Source organism: Mizuhopecten yessoensis, unplaced genomic scaffold (assembly GCF_002113885.1).
Source record: "Mizuhopecten yessoensis strain PY_sf001 unplaced genomic scaffold, ASM211388v2 scaffold2929, whole genome shotgun sequence".
Classification (NCBI taxonomy): Eukaryota; Metazoa; Mollusca; class Bivalvia; order Pectinida; family Pectinidae; genus Mizuhopecten; species Mizuhopecten yessoensis.
Genome location: NW_018404790.1, coordinates 374,956 through 395,911, shown reverse-complemented (window position 1 = coordinate 395,911; position 20,956 = coordinate 374,956). Strand labels below are relative to the sequence as shown.

At 35.3% G+C, this 20,956-nt stretch overlaps 1 protein-coding gene across 1 annotated transcript in view; it reads right to left on the bottom strand.

Annotated features, from left to right (window-relative positions):
- The window catches only part of LOC110446689 (plexin-A4-like), a 194,997-nt gene extending 176,002 nt beyond the window's left edge, over positions 1-18,995 (bottom strand). Inside the window, exon 1 of the mRNA XM_021491966.1 lies at positions 18,873-18,995. The gene's annotated coding sequence lies outside the window, so the exon portion shown is untranslated. The remainder of the gene's footprint in view (positions 1-18,872) is intronic.
- Between the last annotated feature and the right edge of the window lie 1,961 nt (positions 18,996-20,956).

Below are 20,956 nucleotides of genomic sequence, written 5' to 3'. Positions count from 1 at the left end.
TAAACACCATGACTATTGCTCTAGATGTACAAACATTTGTACCGTAAATATCATTATAAACACCATGACTATTGTTCTAATGTATATGTATCCTAAATAGCATATATGACATACCTATTGCTCTGTAATTTACATATCAATATGTACTGTAAATATTGTTATGGGGACCATATCTATTTCTCTATATGTGCATATAAATATGTACCATATATATCATAACTAAATACCAAACCTATTGATCTTTTCTGATATCTTCATACTTTATGTACAAGTGCACTTTATGGAATTTGTAATTTCGAATTGGCATTCATATTGGCTATGAATACCAACCGAACCCAGTTCAATGCTTTTGTAAACAGTAAGTACTGTATCTTATAACCTAAACATGGAAAAATAAAGTGTCTATGATAGCTTAATTCAATATGAAAGAACTGAAACATCCCACCAGGAATCACCTACAAAACGCCCTAATTCCATGAAAAGGAACTGAAACATCCCAACAGGAATCACCTACAAAACTCCCTAATTCCATGAAAAGGAACTGAAGCATCCCAACAGGAATCACCTACAAAAATCCCTAATTCGATGAAAAGGAACTGAAACCTCACACCAGAAATCCCCTACAAACTTCTATGGCCAATAATTACCTATCACATTACAGGATCTGTTACTATAATCTCCGACAAGATCAGTCGAGGGTTACCGAGATATAAACAACTAGCTCTCCAGTGACCAGCGCTAGTTAGCTAGTATACCACATGTCTGAGTATAAACACAAACATTTACCTACTGGTGTACTGGTCACACCTTTAATTTAATCACGCAGGACTTACCTGTAAGTTACCTGTAAGATAGCGCCGATAAGATCTACATACAATGTATGTGTAGGTTTCAAGGCTATTTTTAGTGCTGGCTTCATTCATTCACAGAATATGTACAGTCAATGGCTACTGTTTTTTAAGTTCACACATGAATTCATTCATGAAATTTTAGCCACAAATGAATATATTTTCCTGGACTAAGTTTAAAAAGATATACTGCACACATGCAGGAATTATTATCTACAGTGTACACTAGACTGATTTTCCGTCTTTCAGCCTGAAGCTAGTATTATCTACTGTACTCCATAATAAAAGCTAGCCTAGCAACAGGTTGATAAATCTTATAGTACATATAGGATAGGCTATTCAAGAACATGTCAGCATATGTATTTGAGATTACCATATGTGATTAGAACATGTTTGAGAGGTTGACATGATGTATCACCAGAGACAGGTTTGATCCTTATACCCCGACTGCATGTTGAAGCTGCGTTGTGTAATACCCCAAAAAACTCTGTAGAGATACCACTCCACCATTTACATATAGAATCAGGAAGAAATGTAAACGAACAAGCTGACATTACGGATCAGCTTTACAAAACGATGCCTGTATAGATATAGCAGTTAACAGGGGACACCAGTATTTCCATATCTAACTTCTAATTGCCATCATACATGTACATATATTTTAGTTTGATCTACTTGGTACAGCGATTACTGCTGGATCATGAATATTTATGGTATCATAAATTCTAGAAAATGTCTGTGGAATTTGTTATTATGAAAATTTATTGGGTCCGTAAAATACAATATTTTCAAAAATGCCTGAAAATTGTATCAAATTTATACAAAGCCCTCTGAGGCCTACGAAACACTGACTGTATACATAGTCCTACCCTGTACAAACACGCCTAGGAGTACAATAGTTACGTTTCCAACTTTGCCGTAATGATTGAGGAGGCACAGCCAACCTGTATTCCGTTAATACCTACTTACGCAACAAAAGGATTAAAAATGGAAACGTCTACATAAAGAGATTGGCTATTGCGTAATTTTCTCGACATGTAAGTACTAAGCTACCGGCAAATTAGACGACAAAACAAACTTCTGAACAACAAACATTATCTCCGTTATGTAGGGAGATACCACTTTCAGGTGCAATGGAGCAGGAGTTGTTTGTACATCTGATTGACTGCCCTTGTGGAGGAGGTCAATACAGACCTGCTATCTTTGTTCGTATTGAGATTATCTAATGTATTGCTCCCAGCAATGAAGATCGGTGTAATTTTCCATTTTTTCAAGCTATGAAGTTTTTGCTTTATTGAATAAAATTTATTTTTTTATTTCTAAACTGATACAAAAACTTGAACAGTTTATATTTCTCATCAAGACTATATGTTAACTTTTAAAATCAATAAATCTGCCTTCTCAAACCCATTCATGCAACCACCTCTATTAAGAGACCACCTGTATTAAGAGAATACCTTTGTTTAGAGACCACCTGTGTTAGGAAACCACCGTTGTTTTTCACATCCTGAGGGTGGTCTGTTTATACGGGTTTTAATGTACTGATAAAATTACAACTCCATGAAAATCTTCTTTTTCTTACAAGATAGATCGATGTTTTATTAAGAGATTATGATAAACATTCAAACTACAGTATCTGTTTAACATCAACAGAAAGGAATTATTTATCACATGCCCTTAAAATAATAGCTGTGCATGCACATGTTAACCTATCTCGAATAATAATCTGAGTCTTTGAGAGAATTTCATCACATCACTAGAGCAGCGACTATATAGACCCGCAGCCAAACGTTTTATCGTACCTGATCTTCTATATACAAACAGCTGTGGTGGGATCACGCCTCCATCAATGCAGTATTCAAATTTTCTTAAAATTTGGCAGAATCTCTCATAAACTGCAATATACAGATTGCATGCATACAGCACTTAGAATGGGAATTCTAATCAATAATCTCTGAGTGTTCTGGAGAAAAGCACTTGTACTGTCCCCAAACTCAGCGCGAGAGGTCTAAACTCACAGTAAGGATATAGCCGTCATCTGTATCAGGCTTGATCCTGTACATCAGATGTCATAAATATCAGCTTGTATAAAACTGATGTTGAGAGTTTTATGAATTCCGTGTAGATCTTACCCAACAGTTACGAGTATGTGTACCCCCTACCTGCTGCTGTTAGCCATTCTGTTGGTGCACGATATTTATAGAAACTGGCAGATATATAAAGAGGCCTGTATTCTCACGATTACAGACTACTCCCTATGAGAAATGATAAGTATATCAGATACAGACAAAACAGATATACCAACCCTAGTCTGTAAACCTCACTTGTGAAAACCTCTGTGTGTGTGAAATAAATATACTATCCAAACCAATATATATTCATGCAGTTCCAAATCTGTTTTTAAACATTAAACACATCTTAATGTGATGACCTTGACCTGTTGAAACAATGGTTCATAATGACTAATGACTATATTGAAGAAATATCTTTGGAATTGCATGGTAATTATGGCATATATATATAAATCAAGACTTGTTTTAACACAACTGACATCAAAGCATTGATCCTCTACAAACTTTAATGTGTTACTTGTTATAACTGGTATCATCTGAATAATTGAAATTGTATTTAGTGAGTAAGAATTCGTTATAAAATTTCACAACATTATAGGTATCCAGGATATATCTAACACTTCAAATCAAATACAGAGCTCACACACTTGAAAACTTGACTTAAAACTGTTGATGTTAACAGCTGACCTCAGCTCTTCCTGCAATAGTACTCAAAATTTCAGATTCTAAGAAAAAACATATTAAGATACTATTTAACATTTTCTAGGAAACATAAGTGTGGTTGATTTGTGTCTTTAAATAGATATAAACGTTGAAGAATAGCTGGTCAGGAATGAGTAACCTCATTATTTTAGTAAATTTTAATCTACATTTTAAGTTACACTAATAAATATACAAAACCTAATTTACATATATATTTCATCATAACAATCTAATTTACATAAAAAATCTTATTGATATTTACAATCTAATTTAAATATGCATTCTAATTTGCATATATAATCTCTTTACATATAATTATACCTGGAGCTTTGGTTCTAGACAGATTTTTGGATTATCAAGATTACAGTTAAGAGATCTAGAGGTTTCACCCTTAAAAATCAGGACCTTTTCTGAATACTATCAATCTTCATATTCTTGGACTTCTTTGAATCAATTAATCAAGAATTTGGGGTAATTTAGAGTTCAGTTTTGAAAGGTGTCATCATGATTCAGTGAAAGGTATTCAGACTACACTCTGAGAAACGTGTATGATTAATAGAATGTAAAAATCACAAATGTGTCCCAATGATTAAGTGATTGCATGGAAATCGTTTCTTCTTTGTTGACAGTTTGTTTAAGAAAGTTTTTGAAAAATTGAGATTTTACGAGTGAATGCAGATTTGATTGTCTATGTTAACTGCTTATACCAGAATACAAATGTAACAAATGACTATCCTTAATTCTTCTTTTTTCCGAATTGATGAAATGAATATTTTGCTAATTAATCAAAATGTTAAATCTACATTGTACCTGTTATAATATCTAACCTTGAGCTCTGGGAACCTGTACAAGAAACGCATGATTAATGCAACCGAACACCATGACAAGGCAATCTTATTCCCATTAAATGCACGCCTATTTTAGTTCCATAAATGCTTTCACTGTTTTGATTTTCCCCATTAGTTTTTTTTAACCGGTCTTACTTTTTATTTCACACAAACTTAGATTATAATGATTCGGCCAATGAATAGATCTGCCTGTTAAGCCCTGATAGAGTTACGATAGCGTGGAATCAATTCTATTACAACCCAGCTTTGGTGATGCAATTACGCAACTACCTATTTCTCCTAAGATGAATTCTATGACATGTACATTCACTAGGCGTACATATATATGTCAATTCTATAGACTTTTTCTCTCCCCAAGTGTTCTTTATTTATTCAATGAATGTGGAAAAAAAACCTGACACCCGTGTTACATTGATGTGTCACCTTCCCAGTGGTGGATTTCCTTACATAACCCCACAGGACACGCAGTGGCACCACTGTCTATGGACACAAATCAGCTTTCATTTTTAACCTTCAAAAAGTGTAATTTTTTTCCTTCTTTAAATATTGCTGTTTAAATATATCAAGTTTACTGCAGGCAAAAAAATTGTAAGCTTTCTTGTCTGTTTCTGGAAGAGGATTTTCAGAGGCTTCAAGGATGGAAACTTCATTTTGCAATATATCGTCATTTACTAATATATAGATCAGTTTCAAATGATGCAAACTAGTGAACAAAAACTTAGGAAACAACCTAACATTGTTCATTCCACATTTTCTGTATTACTGAAAGTTGATGTTGATACATATATAAGACATCAACTTTTAAATCGCAGTTTTAATCCGTTAGAATATTATTGCTTCTGTCAAACTGGTCACAGTTCGGTGTAATGATCTGTTCGTCTGTCATTAGAGTTACTCTGTCCCCAATAATGAGAATTTAAAATATGACACGCCAGTCTGTCTTCAGACCAGCTGAGACCCGATGTATAGATAGTGTAATGTACAAATCCTTATATATCAGCGGGGTTCTAAAAAGGCTTGTAAACTCAGCAGACCCCTTATGATCCTTGAATTTATCAGCGAGGTGGGGGTTGTTACTCAGAAGACCCCTTATAATCTTTGAAATTTTCATCACAGCCCCTAGAAATGCTTCTATATCAGCACCCCTAAAATCTTCTTAGCTATCAGAAGACCCCTTATAATTCTTTAATTTATCAGCAGTTCCATTAAATCCTTGGAAATCAGCAGGCCCTTTAAAATCCTAAGTTATCAAGCAGGCCCCTAAAATGTTTTAGACATCAAAAGGCCCAATTATGCTTCAAAACATCTACATCGGCAGGCAAGGTCCCTAGAAATCTCAATAAACATCAATAACAAAGCCCTTGATAATCCTAGCACATCATGATCAGTATAAGCCCCAGTGCTATAGATACATCATTGAACAGGTATAATACAGTTATAATATATATATACACATACACAGATGGCCTCATCCTTATCTACCAGGTAAACACACATATAACCTTCATTGTTAGCAGACCAAAGGTGAACAACCTGGCAGGATTGAAATATAAACTTGTGATAATGAGCTAAGTAAGTCCCTGTCCCACTGGAATGGGGGGTTTTCCTGTATACATTAACCTCCCCTTAACGTCCTTTGGATATAACCGTAGCACAATTGGGCTTGTATAACTTCCGTTGACCAGGTAGCTCCATAGGTTAGAGCAATGGTATTACAAACTTAGGTTCGGTGTTTGAAACCCAGTCTAGCCTTGCTCTATTTTTACACTCAAAACACTGCTGTTTTTTAAATGATTAAATTTTGTTTATTTCATCTTTATAATTTCTCAAAGAAGTCCTGAAAGGTAGGGTTTTCTTTTCAAAAACGATACATCAAACCTACAGTCATGCCCGATAAATCAGTTTCCAATACTTGGTTACAATTTTTGCAGTAGTACAGGGATTTTTAACTGACAAGAGTAAACAATAACTTTGGCAAAGTTTTCCTTCATCCACATCAGAAAGGACAGTATTAGTGTACAGACATGACATCACTTGTTTTATCAAGGGATTTTAATATGACAACCTTGCAACTCTAGAATATCAATACCACTCTGATCATCTAAATATAATTATCAACATTCTGTTCTGTTTATCAGAGTTTAAAGTGGCCAGACAATTCTAAAATAGGCTCCACTTTCAGGCTGATGTAAGCAGAATATATAAACGTGACGTTATAAAAAAAACCAGCATCTTCGACAGAGGTAACACACTATAGGACAGTGATATCTTACCTAATTTGATATGCCACGGATCCAGTCCAATATACTTTTTGTATATTATATTATAAATCCTTGAACACAAAAGCTTACGCTGTACTGGTACCCTAGCACACAACTCTGACTGACTCAATGTATAAACTATGTAGACTTGGAGCTTTTGTGGAGACCTTATCTTTTGGTCTGGGATCTTATAATTACTGGACCATACATTGCGGCCACTCTGACTGGTCACCTCTCAGCTTAGGTTACAGTTTTATCAGACATCAAACATGACTGGTTCTATGTTCTGGCTAGTCAGAGACCATCCCCACTGAGGAGCCAACCAACACCTAACTGATAAAGTCACCACCCCATGGGAGCTGGCCCTCTGCAGCAGGATCAGGGAGTTTGGGTTCAACTGAATTAAACTCAAGGCGATGCATACCTCAGATTAGTGATGATTCTATTGGGGAACTAGTTAAAATTCAGACCTGCTAATTGTTTCAATAAGCTCCTGTTACAGAGCACTGATTCAATCATTTACCAACAGCAGGTACTGTACATCGCTGTGTTATATAGATAGACATCACTCTATCTAACATAGGTAATATCTCTAAAACTAACTGATGTACCAAATCTACCAATAGGACCATCTCCAGTGGGGGATAGTCAGATGACAGTATAACTGTATAGTGGCGCCATTTAGAAATGATTTAATGTATCAAACTAGGTCTTTCAATTTATCAGTGCTCCTGTCTGTGATATATTTCTTATAACTTCCCTCAAAATGAACATCACAGGATCAGTCATGATTGGTTGTGGGGGTTTATGTTAGCACCAGAGTGCATGTGCCTCTTGCAGTACCAATTCTAGTACGGTTGGTGGTCCACGGACCAAGGTCCTCCATATCAGAGCAGCCATAGACTGGCACCTTTTCCTTTCCCACAGATCCATGATCTGGATGGTGGATCAAGGTTGAAGACACAGGTGCTCTTCGTATCCTTTCTTACAGGTTTGTGTATGGTTAGCGGATTAGGGCTAAGACAGGTGCCCTCCACATCAGGAGTCATACACAAGTACCAATTCCTTTCCCACATGTTCCAGCTGTATGGTTAGTGGACCAGGACAGGTGCCCTCAGTATCAGTGTGGCCATACATTGGTACACATTCCTTGCTACATTTCCTGTCTATGGTGATAGATAGTGTGTAGAGAGCAGATTAAGCGAGGTCACATGAGGTGTTGATTTTGGCAGGCAAGGACCAGCTTACTCACTGTAGCATGTAGATATATATATACAGGCTCCATATATATTGACTGTTCTGACTGTTGGGAACCCAGTCTGTGATACGAGATTGAGGGGGATACAGGAGATGGTGGAGGGGTTCAGAGAGAGATGAGAATACTCCCTTCCCCCTCATACCACTCCCTATTTATGACACAGTCATCATAGCTCAATGCCCTGGGGGCACCTGGTCACCCCATATATTACACAGAGTACAGATGTGGGATTCTGAAAGAGGAGCTTGAGGGGACTTCACCCTTATCTGTATGACCACCACTGCAGATACACACATCCATGCACCTAAAACTCAAGTAGTGCAGGTCAAAGCAAGTGAACACATCATTTCTTCAGACATGTAGGGGATAGGGAATGAAATGTACAGTAAATTGTGAGGGATGACAGTCAACTAGAATGACACACCTCAATGTGTAGTAATTTATAATTGGGGAGAGGAGTGGGGGGGTGGGGGGACGGAGCTTAGCCGTTATCCATCTGATCATCAGCAACTCAATGGGGAGAGATATAGAGGACACACCCTGTAAACTGTCAGCCACCATCACATGTAAGACAGACTGTTTACACACAGATCTACAACAGTAATAGACACATGATTCTCTCACATTCCTCTTACTAAATATACCCTCGGTCCAGTCATCAGACAACTTTTAATCTTCTACGCCCATTTATTGTCTAGTTTACAAATAACACTAACCTATTTGTCATTTCCCCGTATCACAGTAGGTGTGGTAGTCTACTGTTGTACTACACTTGTACAATGGCTGTTATTCCTGACCGACATTTGTAAATGTTACCACCCAGGATATAAAAGTTGTGTCGCTTCCAAAATTAATGAAATTTAATTCCTAACCTTCGTCCTTTTAAAGCCTTAATGATGTAATAAGATAAACTGACATAGTTATAACAAGACTAAATAAATGACGCTATATTCCTACTATCACAATACACCATTTTTTAACATTAAACTTTTTTATTGCGGCACCATTTGTCCGTTCAAAACTTGGTGTTATAAGGGGTCAGGGTTTGGCGAAATATTGCCAGAAATATATAAAGACAATTGTTAAAGATGAAATAGTTACTTCAAAGTTATCTTGGCTGTAATCGAGGTGGCAAATTATTAAACAACTGGCATGATATTGGGATTTTTACTCTAGAACATTTCTTCTTAAATGAGTTATACCTGAAATGGTTTTCCATAGTTTACAGGGAGTTGTATTGGTACGGCAATGTATAATGTGATGCGTAGATGTAGGTATGAATATATAAAGAACAGTCAGATGGCTTCCATCCTGTTGGAAACACATGACTGGGTCAAACTTTTAAAGCAGTACGTAACTTAACCAAGATATGGTGTAACAAACACTGAATCAGATTGTTTGTGCCATATCTCCTTGTGGGCCAGATAGGTAGAAAGACAGGAACCATCAGCCTGCTACGGTAAAGCATAATACAGAGAAGTGAAGGATCTCCACCAGTGTCCTATACATATACATGGAATGAGTAGGACAGATACTGACTTAGGCAGGTTTGGGCCAGTATCCTAACACCTACACCCTGGACCTGGTACAGAAGTCCAGTCCTGGACCAATATGTCTCCGTAATGTTGCCCATGGATTTTAGATTTGATGGTATAGTTTTAGATTTTCAAGATTCTGTAACCCCCAGGAACTTAATAATACAGGATAGTCCTTGAAAAATAGGGATACAACCGACTGTAAAAAAACACCTTCATTTGGGGGTTTGGAGTTTTAGAGAACGATGATACCCTATATAAATACATATTGCGGTCTTGTAACAAGTTCAAGGACATTGGGACTAGCACATGTACAGTCCTGGTAAATATAGTATACCTTAAATAGTGATGAAGCTCTGGCTAGCCTTAGGATGGGTACAGCCCTGATAGGTCAAAGACACGATTATTTACATAAATGACACACTTATAATAGGTTTATGTATAGAGGCGTGACACACTTGTATCTGTTTATAACAGAAGCAAGGTATGTACATTACAGGAGTATACAAACCCTATCACTGTGCTGGTGTAATTACAAACACTTTAAACATTCTTAAAAGCTGACACATCTTCTCCATCCACATCAGGAAATGTGTGCATTAAATTCTATTTATAGAGTGTTTGAAACTGCATGTGCAACCTGCTTATTAACCTGTGCCTGTGTAATCAAAACACCTGTATAAACCAGACCCTCACAGATGTCTGTAACAGATATAAATATAGGTCCCTACCTCATAATATTTAGACAGCTACACTTCTTACTCTTATCAATTAGACAGGTATATTGTATTCTTATAAACAGGTACTACATAACCCCTAAATTGTAAGATTTACCTTTAACTCATCATACACCCCTGAAATTTCATAATGAACTATTCCAACCTTTGCAATTGGAAGAGTTCAAATGTGTCTTCAGGGGTGAATGAATATGTATATCTATATAATATTTAGACAGGTATACATCCTCATTTTACATAAGAAATTACCTGCCGGAGAATTATGAGTTTGGGGTATGGCCAAGACATACAGTAGTATTCATGTAACTTCATTCATTTCATTTCTTTGTATATGTTTATTAACCAGAGCTGAAAATCAGACACTTTCAAACAAACATGATTTTTAACAACTTATTGATATAACAACAGCATATGCATGCACTATGAGCAAAGAAAACAATACTTATTGAATAATGGCGCTAATTTTTTTACTACCTACAAGTTATAAGTAATTTAAAATGACCATAACCCATAATTTACCACAAACCAAATCCTACTTTACAAAACCAGAAACAATTGCTGAAATGTAAAAAAAAAAAAAAAAAAAGTCATTTTAATGTACTGGCATTCCATGTATTTCTCTGCAATTACTCCCAAAGACATTACAAAATAACTTGGTATCTCCATCATTCACGGTTAGTTTAGAAATCAATGGGTTTTTTTCTACTTCAAAAATCTTAGATCAAATCAAAAATAGCTGTTCTGGAATATCTTATCTCGTAAGGGACCTTGCCATATTTACACAGTTGACATGTTGTGAGCACTGATAAAAACAGGGGCCAGTCACTGACTTATGAGATAACACACAAGGTTTTATTGCTTATCCCGGGGCCCATGTCTACATAATCTACATGCACAACTGCAGACACTACAGTTTAATAGGGAGACCAACTTTGACACAAAAATTCTGCATACACATTTGTCAGCAGATGTTATCCTTTCCCACAAGCATATTGGCTTTCTGCTCTGACACGGACACCGTTATATTTTTTTCCATTGTCGTATATAAGTCCCGTTTGGTTTTGTATGGATATGATATAATTTACCCACAAAAGAAAACCCAAAAACGTGTTGTTTGGCTGCGAGACACAGCTGTTGTTCGTCTGACGCAGTATAAGACCACATATTTCTCACTTGATCTGTTAACATCTTACATAAAGCATATGGCTAAGTCGTCATCCTACTCACCACAAGAAACCACGATAAATCAACAAGGAACAAAAACACAACACAATATCGACCTATATAGTATATACCATTCAACACCTCAGCATGATCAAACTCAAAATACATCCATTACCTTACTATTCCTCCCCATCTTCAATGCCATTTATCCAATTTCATTGAAAGATCCAAGATTTAGGAATTTGGCAGGGTTGTTCAGCCTCCCAAAAAGCAACTGCAGCAACTTTATCAATTTTATCAACCTTCTGATGTTGTTATTCTCATTCACATTTACAAGTTAGACTCCAATATATCATTTTCAATTTTGTAATAACATTTGATATTTTTGTGTACATGTGAGCATACAATGTTTTGATGACAGATTATTAAATTTGATGTTTAACGTCAAAACACTACTCGTAATAAAATCTAATCGCCCATAAAGATATATTTAAAATTGTGTACGTAAGGTCAAGAACCAATTAAAGTTCTTTATAAAAAGTTTACATTTACACTTACTTGTATATACGGAGTCTGTTTTGTCCACAGGACATGCCAGAATACCCACAACTAATTGAAAACATGTTGTGTAGAGTTCAATGAACTCTTTTGTCAAGGAGGTCAGGTTATACATTTACATACTACATTCTGATTGGCTATACTTGACTACATTGATAATTACCTAAATACAATGTATCACGACAGGGATTTATCTAGGTCCCACTGGAAAGGCTCTTTTGAAGGAAAATTCAGTAAAAAGGGATTTAACATTTTCAATAATAGATGTTTTTAGGTTGCAAAACTTTGGCAATCTTTCGTACAATTATTTACAAGAAACTGCAGCAAAATAAATTATTATAGAACATGTGACATTTATTACTGACAGTAAGAAATATGGATACACCTCAAGTATATATATAAAACTTCCAGAGACACCTATATTTGACATTTCATAGTACTATATATATCATATATATATGATGCTCACACCTACAGACACCTAAAATGTTTGACATCTATAGCAACAGTGCTAGTGAGACACACAAAGCATACTGATGACACTGATGCCAGCTGAGCCACTTTTACAGCATGAAAAAGCGAACTTAACCACTTGGTGATGCTAGAGACACTTAATGTTTGCCACCCTGTACTGTGAGACGGATAACGTTCAACCTAGACAGCTAACACATGATTGGCTGATGCCAGAGACACCTATATTTGACACTTCACAGCGAGACATACAGTATGATCCTCACACCTAGACAGATGAAACGTTAACACTATTGGCCGATGCCATAGACACCTATATTTGACACTTCACAGCGAGACATATGATGCACAATTGCACATGCTTAGACAGTGAGACAGTGTTGACTCAGCTGATGGGTCTTGTTTTCTTACCAAACATTCCATCTATCTGGGTGATGATAAACCTTGTGTATGTACATCACCCATTGCGCAATCCTTGTCTGCACGTGTATCTAAGTTAAGTTCATGTGACGCAAGCATAAATATTATACATCCATCAAACCCATCATCTGTAAGTTGGTTTTCCATTACTACCACAACTGATTAAAAATTATTTAATCAAAATGGATATTCAATCATTCCTCATTGTAAATGTCAAAATGTCTATTGGCTTACCAGTATAAACCCGATACATTTCCTTGACATAAGAACAAGTACATTATATTCTCTTACACCTTGTTAATTACACCGCCCCGCCCCCCCTCACAAATCCTTACACCAGTTACGTCCCCTCACCAGTAGGTTTAGCAGGCCCCTTAATTCCCTTATTAATTACCCCCTCCCCAAGCTCCCAAGTGATGCATCAAGTCTAAATGTCATAATCCCCCTAGCACTCCCCCCAACACAACACCCCAGAAATGACACTAACTATTCATTAAAGACCTACAGCCTTCCTGACGAGGCTCACACAGAACCTGGGGTCAAATGTCTCCAAATTTATCATGTTGACTTTGTAAAATGTAGCACAAACAAATCCTGACACTAATTGTACTATAAACAGGACTGTTGCTGCAATCTTAAGTAACAGTGTATATTACTGTGAGAAACAAAAGTTTTCCTATGGGAGGTTAGCTATCAGTATTACAGTGTGAATTAGTACATTACTTTAATAGCCAAAGTAATAGCCAAACATATTTTAAGTTTTGTAGAGAAAGCACTTTAAACAATATTACAGTGAAAATTAGAAGGACCCAATTATATCAAGCATCTAAAAGTTCTTAGACCAGGAGAAGATATCGATGTCACTATTAAGCCAAGGTTGTAAAGATAAGGTCATTGATCCTGATTCAGTTAAGATAATATTTTTAAGGTCACTATATAATAGAGATTGAAGACCATAAAGTTAGGGGACTATGTGGAAGCTAAGGTTGAGAATTTCATATAGTTACAACTTAGTTACCTTTTAACCAGCCATGTAAAGTTGAGGTTACTTTTGAAAGCTAAGGTCGTCCCATATAGTATTGGTCAAAAGTCTGATTTTTTACCATGTTTGTTTTGCATTGGAATTATAAAGTTATCCAAAATAATGTTCCGACAAACAATCTTGGTCATTATAGAGCCTAATGTCAGTGTCAGATAAAGTAAACACCACTGATCATCAGACTGACACTGTCGCCGGAACCGAGGATAAACAGCGGTGTCAGACACTGCCGATACTGTACAACGCCACAGAAGAACAAGGTTAATATTGTACCCTACTAAGTCCAAAAGTCACAGCAGAGAGCTAAGTCAATACTGTATACTAAACATGACCAACCTACGTCATCCAAATTAAATATAGCCATGTTTATACTTATGCTTTATATATTACGCAGTTTACATTTGTTATGTTTACATTTAGATGAAATGTCAACATATATATATGTGTCTTTGACAATGCCTGTTATGACAAATGTAACAATTGTAATTGATCAAACTCATTATTGTTTTCAAAATATTTTGACTTAGTCCTGAAATCAAAGTTCATTTTCCATAAATGAAAATGTGACCTACATTTGTATGTGCGCAACCGTTTATAAATACCCAATATAATACTTGAATTGGATTCACAAATACATCCAGCTTATAGATTTGAAAATTGAGCCAGTATTATGTGTTTGCCAACAGTTTATTCAAACTTAATATTTGCCTCTTGAAATCATTCAAAGATAATTTAATGAGATTTTAATTGAATTCAATTAGCTTCCATAAATTATTTAGGTATTCCCAATTGCAAATTGTAATTGAAACCAGGATAAAATTATCCTAATTGATGATACATATTTTTTATAATACTTAGCTATTTCAGGGCATTTAATATATTGAAATACTGTGATCAGGTCCAGAGACTTTGTAGAATTTCCCAGAATCTCAGTTATATAAATTTAACAAAGACAAAATTTGGCTTAGCTGATATCTCTGTTCGGTGATGCTCTTTTTCACAAGTGCTTATTTCCCGGAGCTTATGTTTAAATACTGTTGTCCATTTATATCTATGTAAAAAGATCAGAAGGCGTGATCAATTCCTTCCTAAGTTGTCTGTTTATTTGAAGAGATAGCCAATACCACACAGATAGCAATCTAATTAAAGAGGCCTTTTCCTGTGTACACTGTTTAAGGAAGGCCCTTAATATAATTGATAAACACTTTCAGTAAGGATTCAGGTTCCCAGATAGTGTATCTCCACATACACAAACCCAGGGGAGTCAATTTTAGGAGTCCAAGAATATGTAGTACACAGGATAGGGGGGCATAAGGTCTTGTTTCTTGTGAAGGACCCAGAGCTGTTACCTAACTCTAGTCACTGACCATATGTGATATGGTCAGCCTGATACCTAAACACATATATAGAATGTTACCACTGATTAAGGCAAAACTTATCTAATTATCAAACACATGCAGTATAATACCAGCTATAGTTTGGTTTGTGTTGTGCATTAGAGTATATAATTGGACATTACTGAGTCAATGATTAATCAGCAAAATACAGTTTGTAAAATAAATAAATTAATAAGGATTAATCATCGTTTTAATAATGGAAAGTAAATAGGGATTTATGAATGTATTACCGATAGGTGGGCATGTTTTATTGTTATAAACAACAGCTGATCATGACCATGAGGGACCTGAGCCTATGACCTTAGATAACCTTTGAACTCAGAAAATCAATTTCAGTAGTGGGCTGTTAACTAAGTGTATTTATATAATCACACTGGATTCTAATTGAAATAAAATAATCCAAAAGAAACATATTCAAATATTTGGAATAAAATTAAATCATATTTTGAATATTAAACATAGTCATTTCTTTAAAATAAGCATACCTGCATTTTCAAACTTGTCATATTTTGATAAAATTGTTGTTATTTAGATAAGATTTATTCATGATCTGCCATGTTTTGGTAAGGACTCAAATAATATTGTGAATTTGACAGATTATCACATATCAAAAGTGTGTATAACATAATTATTTCACACATGCATACTTTATATTTATTACACATATATATATATCACTCATATATGATACCTATGTTACATGTGCTCAAATGTTACGTACATGCAGCATCTAAAAGTTGAGTAAAACTACAATATTTGCAGGGGAGGCCCCTGCCTGTACACCCATATGATAGGGTTTGGCTGGAAGTCCCCCTACTGATATATAGCTCTCCCCCTGACTTGGGTCTTTGGCCCAGTATAGACAGTATCACAGGAAGTACTAGCTATTAAAATTGATAATGAAACCCTGGAGTTACACTAGTATCATGAACATGATCAGGTCGAGCTCACTTCAAAAGCTAGAGGAAATCCTATGATCCGTTTCATGGTAAAGGTGTGTGTCCCATATACCAGTTTATATACAGGTTCTGATTAGATGGTTATAGAGGTAGATACAAATATATAGCCATTAATTGTCTGTTTTCTCTCACTGTCTGTGACTTATCCCGTAAAATAGTACATTTTAACCCCTTTAAAAAAACAAATTCATTTAGTGTTGAGTTGGTCTCTATAATATATATATAAACTTTCAGTACCTCTAATTACTATACACAATATTTTCTGCCCCGCATTAAATTTGCCCTTTCGTTAACAGGTAGAATATATAACAGAGATGAACACATCCCACTTTACAGTACAAGTTTAGCCTGGTCCTTGTTCCCTTTTACTCATGGCTAGTGCCTATACAAGTGAAGACTCACTGTGTCCCGGAGTGTACATTTAGGTGGTTACATGATTTTACTTTACGTTTATTGATTTACCATTATATTCATACAATGGCTAATTAATATTACATTTTAATTTATAAATCTGAGATAGTTTTTTGGATTCGTGACATTGGTACATCTTGGAGAATAGTGTGTATTTTATCACACATGTGTATTACGTATATATATATATTTCACACATGCATAATTTATATTCATTACACATATATTTCACTCATATATGATACATATATTTCACTCATATATGATACATATATTTCACTCATATATGATACATATATTACATGTTTATTACATATGTAATACTATATACCACATATGCTGTTTATCACAGCTTGTACATATGCGTAGGAAAAAATAATAAAACAAAGCATATTTCCGTCTACAATATTATATTGCATTGCATATTTTATAGTCAGCTAAATTGCCGCAGTCGGATTTCTCCCACATCTTCCCTAAGTTCTTACTACTGTAAGTGGTATGCTATGTCTCTTGATAAGTGCACACATCACACAGTTCATCGCCGAATCGGTGTCCATTTCACAGACAAAATACATGTAATCTGCCCTGCACACAAACCTTGCACACTATCTGTGTACTGCTGAGGGTATTATAGACTGCCCTGGCAGCAATACTTGACAGTCTAGACATCAGCAGTGCAAGGACCCCATCAAAATATCTCGCCCAAAATTTACGGTAAAAACCTACACTTTAATTACATCTTGTCAAAATCTCAAAAACTGAATTATGCAAAAGCTCTATAAAAAAAAATGTCCAGAGCGTGATCAATATTACCGGGGATCAAACAAGATTAAAATCAAAGTTAGATGTATGCGCCTTCAGATAGGGAGAATGTTAACAATTTCTGAAATTAAAGTAACAGTCTACAATTGTCAGGGTCGTATATAAGTGTGTGTGTGTATATAAGTGTGTGTGTATATATATATGTCTGCATGACTATGTAGCTCTTCTGTGATAGTGACTAAACTGATACATTAAGTGTCTCATCTTGAAGCAACCTGCTCCTGGTACAAAATGTATCAACTTACATCTAACCTAAGCAAGTTTCAAACATATTAGCTTTAATTTATTACAAAGATGAAAACACACAAGCATCTAAACTTAACAAAGAAAATCATTAACATTTTTGGCTTTATTTAAAAAAAAAAAATGATGACAGTTTCTTAAATATCTTTCTTTCAGTTTCAATGAATGAAAATGCATATTTGTCACTGAATTCCTAACTAGACATTAAACGGATAAGAGATTTCCATTAATATGCTTTCAGAAAAAATTATTATGAGATCGGAGATATAAATTAATACATTCAGATGTGATTCAGTATTTATACAAAAGCAATCAAATTAACCTCATGATGAATAATTGATCCAGTACAGTATGCTACATAAAACATTATTAAAACAATGTAGAACACCGTGTTCTGTGTACACTGTTCCAATACACATTCCATCAACCATTACACCTAATATGTCCATTATCCAAACATGGATTATCCTATATCAAACAACATCATTGATTTCTCAGTATAAATAATATAAACTATAATAAAACTCTTCTTACTGTTCTGTGTTGAAGAGATGTTTTAATAATTAAATAAAAATTCCCACGAATTTCGTATTTAAATACCTTTATATAAATGAATAAAAAGTTTTATGTAAAAATTACATTATGGATCAAAGAAATATTAACCATAAACGCTTAAGAATGGCAAGATACATGTCTAAGGTTTGTATCATGTGTTTTAAAGGAAGATATGTATGCCTCAACGCCCAAAAGCTTTGGAGCACGTTTTGTCAATGAACGGTCGTATACCTATGATAAGCTAGGTTCACAAGGTAAATAACTGCCACAGCGTAGGGGGACAAGTTTTCATCTCGCACTGGAACTTTCTATTGCCGTATAAATTTACTGACAACGCCCTTATGCAAGAGAAAATGGTGTGTTATTGTACAGTTATGTGTGATGAAGCTATGTGTGGGAGAGATAGTTCATGATTCATATGGAGTTGGAGTAGTAACACTGGTCCCCCACTGTCGAAATCTAGGTCGAGTCGGTGTGCCTCTCAACAAACACGCACCTTGCAGGATAAACAGTTTATAACTAGCCAGTATCTACCCACAAATACGAACAGAACATAAAGATGTAGCACTTACCTTAATTAAAATAGTATTCCAAATAATTGAAACGAAGGTAATCATACCTCAACAAACTTTTAGCGTATAACAACCCTCGTCTCTAAAATCCAACTATACAGTGCACTGTTGGAAAATATCGTACATTTGGGGACATGCGCAATCAGACAGGAAGTTGCATGCTCTCTTTCATTGAGCTGAGTCGCCAGTCCTTTGTTTGTCGTGCAAAAAAATCAGTTTGAAGATTTAAGGGATAAGAACAGTTACTTGCGTACAATGACGAGCTAAACCACCAGAATGGTAGGGGTGGTTTGGACTTCACGGCGAGTCACTCGAAATAATAGCACCAGTGTCGTGGACCAATCCACTGGAAAACCCGCAAAATTTAAATCTGTCAGCTGATCGAGTGTTGTTTGTATATTAGAGTGTGCCTCTGACGCTTGTTTTACTATTGGCTTATTGCATTTGAGAGAAAAATATCAGAAATCCCTCTTAACCGTGAGCAGTTACTGATTCGCAGTATGGTTTTTTTCCAGACATAGACATAAGTATATATCTAGTAGAATATTGGAGAGAGAAAAATCGAAAAAAACACGTTGATATCGAAATGTTTAGGGTTATGGAAAATTAAAACAACTGAAATTTCTAGCACACAGGGACCTGACAATTTGTAACAGCTATATTTGGACCTCAATTAAGGTGTTCAGAGTAAATGTACAGGTTGTAGGGGTTTAGATCGACTTACGGTATAAATGACCCCCAATGATTATAGATGTCGAAAAGTTGACCCCACCTAACTTCTCGCATCAAAAACAACATGTTTAGTTGATGAACGGAAAAATGCTTAGTACCGTTGGACATTTCATTGAGGGTGTCACTTTTAACGAAAGTCGATCTAAACCCCTAAAATACTTTAAAATTACTCTAAACACCTTAGTTTAGGTCCAAATATAGCTGTGACAAACTCTCAGGTCCCTGTGTTCTAGCAGAGATTATAACGTCCCTGCTTCTAGATGAAGAAAAAACATTTAAGAAATTTGAAAACGAGGTTTGTCTATGAGACGTCAATTTCAGTCGGTATTTAGTTCCATATATATGTATAATTCTCAAAATCATGATAATAGATGTCCACGTAAATAAGATAAATGTAGAAAAATCAGATATAATTACCGACTCAAAAAATAGCGGCACGGAATTAAATTATTTCGTGACAGGGTTCTTCGTTTTTATTTCAAAAGAACAACTTCAGTGATGTCACCATTATCTATATTCATAATCTGTGTTTTGTGATTATGTATGAATAGTGTGGTATTTATATGTAATTTGCTTTTTGTATACACGAACAAAATTACGTAATTAGTATTAAACATGCTTCTGTAGTTTCTATTTAGTGTATCTGTGCATTCTTTTGTTATCTACAATACATATTTATAACAGGTATGTTTATATGAAAAAACAAGGGCGATTAAGCTTTTCCGGAATAGGAACGACTTTTTGGAAATAAATCCCTCCTCCACAAAAAAATCACATAACTTACATACGCAAAATCATGCATTATGTGAATTCTTCGGGTAGGCTGAATAGCCTATGTGAATATGGCGTTGAAAAATAATACATATGAGGGGAAAATATAATAAAAAATGCCGATTTCATTGAAATGCTTTTCTATAAAAATCCATTAATCAAACAATATTGAATTCAATAAGTTATTCGGCTTGACATAATATATATATATATATATACAAAAATCGCTTCTTTGACAAATTTTATAAAGCTTTTTTCTGGGACATGCCAATATTATACTTATCAATCAATATAAAATTACGCTTTTCTACATATCAATCTTATAGTCGAAGATGGAAGTAAGCTATGCCACGGACACAACTAGCTAGTCTCTATACAGTCATAAGTGTAAAAGTCTTTTAACATGCATTATGTTTTTATATCAACATATCGTTGCCATTACTCACTATGAAAGCAATTTGATTTTGTCTTAGAAATCAGATCCAGGGACGTAACCAGGACTATGAGTATGTGGAAGCATACGAAGCGCGAAGCGCGGAGTAGGGGGTGGGTTCGGGAGGGGGGTTACCCCCTCCTGAGTT